Here is a 6,943-nt window from a genome sequence, read left to right on the forward strand (position 1 = left end):
TAAAAGGAGAAAATAAATTATATTTATATTTATGCTGTCACCAACCGTTCATGTTTCCTATAATCTTACCATTTAATGATAGTTCATTGTACATGCATTGTGCAGAAAAAGAGAAAAGTCACTTTCCACGAGAACCTGTATAAACCGACATCGATAGGCACCAAGTGCAAATGTCGAAGAAGACAGGTTGTCGGATGAAACAATTTATCAATACGATATCAGTTAAGTATTTGTTTTATATTTACTGCGTGCATTATCTCTGAAGGTCGGAAACTTTTATGCTTTTTATTTTTAGCATTTTTCACTTTTACAATAAAGATGACTTGCTGGACGAGTTTGCAAATATAAGACAACGTCCTCTGACTTGAAAACATGTGTATCAGTCACCTAAGTTTAACATAGGTTTTCAAAGTACGTCGAGATCAAGAGACAATTGAAAAACAGAACATAATTTTAATTTCAATATCTTGTACAGTTTAAACATTTCAGAAACGCCGCTTTTCTCTCACAGCTCGTCTCAATGTTGGCGTCAAAGTTAAAAGACTTATATTGATTTTGAAAGACTTGCAACGTTGTGAAGGTTCAAAAGAAGACATCACAATACTATATACAGGGATTCTTACATCGAAAAAAAGACAATCATATAAATAAGTATATGCTTATTTACCGGAAAGATAGAGTGTTCAGAGGATGAAAAAGTAAACTATATACCTGTGTATTTATTACACGACTGTTCGCCAGAGTCGGGTGTCTTGTCTGCAGTACAAGCGTCGCCAGGTTTCTGAGAAAACAAGAAAAAAGACGTATTCACCAAACCTTTATACTTGCAAGATATGCCCTTAAGTTCAGTACATGTATATAAATCTGATATAATGATAATAATGATGATGATAATAACAATATATTGTATGTATTAGAGTTATCACAGTACAAAAAAAATCATTTTCGATTTAAATGTTGTTTTTCCAAATATTTCAATATAAGTCAAATTTTTGATTCGTTGTTTTTATTTTATTCAATAAGTTCATTTTTAATTTTTCTATTTTTGTATTTCATAAACATATTTTTTTTCTTGTTAAACGGTTGTTTAGCGTGGCTGACAGTCGTCTCCTGTCAGTCACCTACAAAGTGGTCGTCCCTTACAATAAAGAGACCTCTACCGCCTATGCTTTGTTTTCATTGTTTGATATAAGAGTATATTTTGAGTATATCTCCTAGATTTTAGGCTTATGTTTAGAATAGTGAGTTAATCAGGACATAATAAATCATTATATTTCAGTAATCTCCTGGGAAACATTGAATCTTTATATAAATCGACGTTCCATAGTTTATACTATTGACTTGTCTGTAAATAACAAAAGTTTGCTGATCCTTGAAATTTATTTCTGATGTCATGTAATAATCTTGACGTTGGGCAAATAGTTTTGGTATATTGAACGGCAAGCCATCCAGTAAGTATGCAGTCTTTCAGTATTTTGATATCATTTGATGAATGATCGATCTACTTATATTCTAGATACCGCAAGTGTTTTTTAAAGTCAACTCAACTTATCCCATAGTTTAATATGGTTTTCAAAACCTCACATCCTCATGAAAGCAACCTTTTATTAAATGAGCCGCACCATGAGAAAACCAATATAGTACATTTGCGACCAGCATGGATCCAGACCAAACTGCACGGAAAATTCCGACCAACCTGCGCTTTTGTAGTTAGGATCCATGCTGTTCGCTTTCAAATCCTATTGCAATTTGAGAAACCGTTGGCGAACAGATGCACAGGCTGGTCTGGATCCATGCTGGTCACAAATGCACTATGTTGGTTTTGCCATGGAGCGGCTCAAATAAGATATATCATAGTTAATTTACCACGTATCTAAGATTGTTAATTAAAAAAACAACAACATTTCTTACAATTGTGAATTATCAATGCTGAAAGTCGGAAATCTATCACAGCATGGCGAGCTTACTTGACTTCGGTATCCTACACATGAGGAAAATCGCTCCATTCATGCAACATTTGTGTTTGCTGTTACTGGATAAATTTTAACAACATAAAAAGCGTCGAAGGCAGAAAAATTTCCTCGGCACAAAACGTCTGCCAGACTTTATCAATACCTTCTTCAAATGCTTCACCCAAAATGCAATGTGTACGTTACATATGCATTTGGTCCGATAAAAATATTTGGGCGAGGTGTTTCAGAAATTATCAGCATTTGTCGCATTTCCCGTGCTCGACGCTTTTTAATTTTACTAAAATCTATCAAGTAATAAATACTTTATAAGCAGAAATGTTACGTGAATCAAGCGATTTTCCACGTTTGTGCGATACCGGAAAGTTACGTTGTTCAACCACCCTGTATTACGAATATTAAAATAGAAGCATTTAGGAATTCTCAAAAAAGGGTGCACCCAGGTAATTTTCATTATGCTGCTATTACACACAAGTAAGGGTTCAAGATGTCAACATTTAAAACACGTCTGTACAGGTCAGTCTCACGTAGCGTTTAAAACATGTCCGCAAAAGCTCAATCTTAAATCTTACGTGTTCTCACTAGACGCTTTTTCTTGGTACAATATATGAGCCGCGCCATGAGAAAACCAACATAGTGCATTTGCGACCAGCATTGATCCAGACCAGCATGCGCATCCGCGCAGTCTGGTCAGAATCCATGCTGTTCGCTAACGGTTTCTCTAATTGCAATAGGCTTTGAAAGTGAACAGCACGGATCCTGACCAGACTGCGCGGATGCGCAGGCTGGTCTGGATCTATGCTGGTCTCAAAGCCACTATGTTGGTTTTCCCACGGCGCGGCTCATAGAAAGGTTGCCATAACGTACAGACGTATAGACGTACACATTGAGCTTTGAAATTCAGTCTGTTAAAATGCTATTATGTTTGTTTATATTATTCTTATACATGTACCCTAAAATACTAAAAAATTACCTCTATAATTTTAATATCTGATGCCTTGACCTCAACGCAACTTTCTTTACTTCTGTCGTCTTCTTTTTCTTCCGACGAATAAAGATAGCAAGCGTTGTACCGTCTTTTATAATTTAGAGCTCTGCAATTCAGACGCATACCGCATTCTTTTACACATTCCGGAAGTGCAATTCCTGGCAATATGCTAATTCTATCCTTTTCACCACGGCACGATTGTTTGAATCTAAAGTTATAGCTCAATTTGACACCATCTTTGCTGGTATAAGTAAATGCAAAACTTTTCTGACAAAGAAGCATTAACACCAAAACGTCCGAAATCCAGAAAATGTTCATGGCTTTAATCATACGCACCTGGCTTGAACGAGAATTTTAGAGTTGAAAATTTAAAAAAAAAAGTAACAATATTTTCGAACAAATTGTCGAAATGATCAATTTTGCTATTAATTCAACATTTTTGAAAATATCCAAGAACTTTTCTCATCTAGTTGCACCATTGAAATGCCATTTATTAATAACAATAACGTTACCGTATAATTACGTCACCGTTCTTATATGTTTACGTCAGGGAACTGAGATGATTAAGTAAAAACTTCAACCTTTTCTCTCTATATATAAACTCAGAAATGCAACGCATCTTATCTACACAGCAGCAAATGATTTCATTTTAGAATTTCGCAGAAAATGTTTACGAATATGGAGTATGAATATCACTGCTCTTTTGTTATTTGGAACAGATATCTTATTTAATTTTATTGTACATTTTATTCATGCATTCAGCAATTGTCAAAGTATTATGTTGCCTTATATTAATAATTCAATAAATGTTTTATGTCAAATATTGACTATCAAGCGGTAAATGTCAAATTATAAATGCAGGTCGTTAATTGTGTAAAGTGAAACACTTAATTATGCTAAGTCCTTATTCAAATAAAGAGATGAACATATCAAAGGCCAAATGCATGTTTTGAATGGTGTTTGGCTTTCGTTCCATAACTTTGTCCTTGTTTAAAACTTTTTTTAAAACATTTTACGATAAAATGTAAGGCCCAATATTCCAATTACCGTAAAACAAGCAATTGGTTCAAATCAGACAAATAAAACATTTATTTATATCTTTTCAAGTTACATTCATTACTTAAAGACCTGCTCCAGTCCTACATTTTAACCTTAAATTGTCACCAATAAAGCAGGAAAATGCTGATTATCGCGCCTGTCAAAAATAGTCTATTTTATATAAAATTCTATATAAAATACCTGTGGTTTTTCGTGCTAAAGTATGGCGCGTGGCCGTTAACTGTTACCTATTGTAATCATGATTTGCATACACACAATAGAATTTGAATAGTCGTGGGGCAGGTCTTTAAAGAGATACAGATCATAGAGAATATGCATTAGCATTTATCATTTGGCAATAATGATTAGCTATTTGGCATTTAGAAGTAAGTATAGGCAGTGGAACTAAAAATGTAAACTTCAAGCAGACACTACCTATTTTAGAAACATAGAAGCAAAAACGCTGCTTATTGCAGACCTGTGACGGTTTTCTGCGCATTTCCTTTATACCCCTGTCACACATACGGCGCGGATAGCTACGTCTAGCTACGGATACAAACGTAGTAATCCGTATCGATCCGTACGTGAGCCTTACGGATTGGTACGGACTGATACGGATTACTATTTTAAGGTACGGCTCAGGTACGGATCGATACGGATTACTACGTTTCTAGGCTTAACACCACTAAATCCGGCTGTTTTTTATTTCATATAAAACTCACTCACTTTAAAACGGGGTTTCAACATTTTCTAGCATATCAGATTTTCAGAGACTTATATTCCCATAAAGAACTATATGGCTACTTTAGAAAAACAAAAAGAAAAGGGGGTGTTAACTTTTATATAAGAAAACTACAGTTTGCTAAATACAACCCGCTAAATTTACTCCTTTTCGCTTATTTCAATTTCTCTTTTCAAAACATTAGATTCTTACACCGCCATTTTTACACAGAATGCGATAGGAACATGCCGATTTCGATAGAATGCAAAATGATACATTCTGAAACACCCGATTGTACTTTATTAGCTGCTACTAGTAGAAAATTGTTAGTATTGTTAGGCTGCTAGTAGCACTAACAAAAGACAGATTTTGTATGCCACAGTATAGCTGTTAGCGCTAGTAGCACTAACAAAATACAAGGTTTGTATATCATACGGCATCCTTCCATTATGCGCGCAGTTGAACGGTACGTAGGTCTACTGTATTTGGTGCCGACTTTATATTGCGGTTTTACTTGTCTCAATGAGTAATTTAGAGCACTGGCATGGTAGGTCAGAGAGCAAGGTTCGAATCTTGGTCATTTTTCATCGCCGTAATTTTTCATGATGTGCGGGGTTTTCAAAAAAAATATTTTTGTTTCTTAAAATCATATCAAGGGCTGTAAATAGTATGGTGGCATATTTCTGCCAACCACATATCCACTTTTTTATGTAGACAGTTTTCTATACAAATGTGACATATCCAGTTATTATCTGGCAAGAGGCAAAATTGCGTATTATCCAGATAATTAAGTTAACAGAACAAAACTGCCTGTTAGTGCCCACTTCTGCCATCCAATTATTGACATAACTATATATAATTAAGTGGTTACTGTGAAAGTTTTCATGATATCCAGTTAATATTCGTTCGAGTCCAGATCTGGCTGCACGTTTTCCTTATCCTGTGACATTTGGCGCCCAACATGGGGCCGTGACGGCATTACACTGGTTAGTCTCCGACGTCTGTGATTGCTTGATTTATAAAGTACCTGCTGAAATCCTCGAATTTCATAATGATGGTGAAATAGGCCTATCTCACGGTATAGAACTTGAATATTGAAACGGGGAGAAAACGTGTAGGCGGTCGGGTAGCTCAGACGGACCCGTATTCCTAGGCCTCGGGTTCGAGTCTCGGTCTGGCTTTTCTCACCCTTAGACAGAATGAATGGGCCAGGGTGTATCCACCTTATCATCTACCATCACCCCTAATGGTTTATGCCTATCTATAGATAGGATTTGGAATTATAAATTTGCATAATTGTTATGCCCCTTCAAAGAAGTAATAAAATATAGGAAGTGGCTATTCCTACGGTCCCGTAAGAATAGCCTCACAGGCTATTCCTACGGCTCTCCCGTAAGAATAGTGAAATAGCCCTCAGGTAGCTATTCCTACAGCTCTAAAGACAGTTTGTATGTCCACCTTGTATTGCGGTTGTCATTTAATGTTTGATAAGACAGTCTCAGATAATTCTATGTCAAGAATAGTCATATGCTTTTTAAAAATTGTTTTTATGTTTTATATATGTTTGTATGCATGTGAATGAGACTTAAATGAATCAATAAATAAAATTGCATTGTACTGAATTAATTCAACTGGTATATTTTCGAACAAATTGTTTACTTTTCAGTTTCACACCCAGAGCGACCCCTCCCAATAATTTGACCAATTAAGTTAATTCTCTTAACAATTTTTTGACAACGAGTCAATTTTAGCTGTGTCCAGCAGTTTTGTAGTTGTTTTTGAGGTTTTAACAACCATTTAAAAAAAACTTTCAAAATGTGCGCCGCCTCCCGCCCCCTCTCTAAAATGCTTCCTACGTGCCTGGCAAGCCCTTGGATTCTTCCTCTAGTACCAGAAAGGCTAGAAAAACCATCAAATGACACATTTTCCTGTCAATGTTATGTTAAGCATTTTCACACAATATGTAACTGTCCGGCAATGAGAGCCTTAATGCATGAATATTTGATCACCACCCTTTTGAATAAAAACATATGAAAATGTACTTAGAATGTGAAACTCCTTATCTAATGCATTGTTTTATAAGAAGACTTATAATATTTTCTACATGTTCACAAGCACAGGCAGTAATTGTGGTCTAAACTGAAGTAAAACTCTTAAAAATTAAACAAATTCCTTGAAAAACAGTACAAACTATTATCTGATGAATTGTTCTTCCACCGCTATAAA

This window comes from Mercenaria mercenaria, chromosome 6, assembly GCF_021730395.1.
Source record: "Mercenaria mercenaria strain notata chromosome 6, MADL_Memer_1, whole genome shotgun sequence".
Taxonomy (NCBI): Eukaryota; Metazoa; Mollusca; class Bivalvia; order Venerida; family Veneridae; genus Mercenaria; species Mercenaria mercenaria.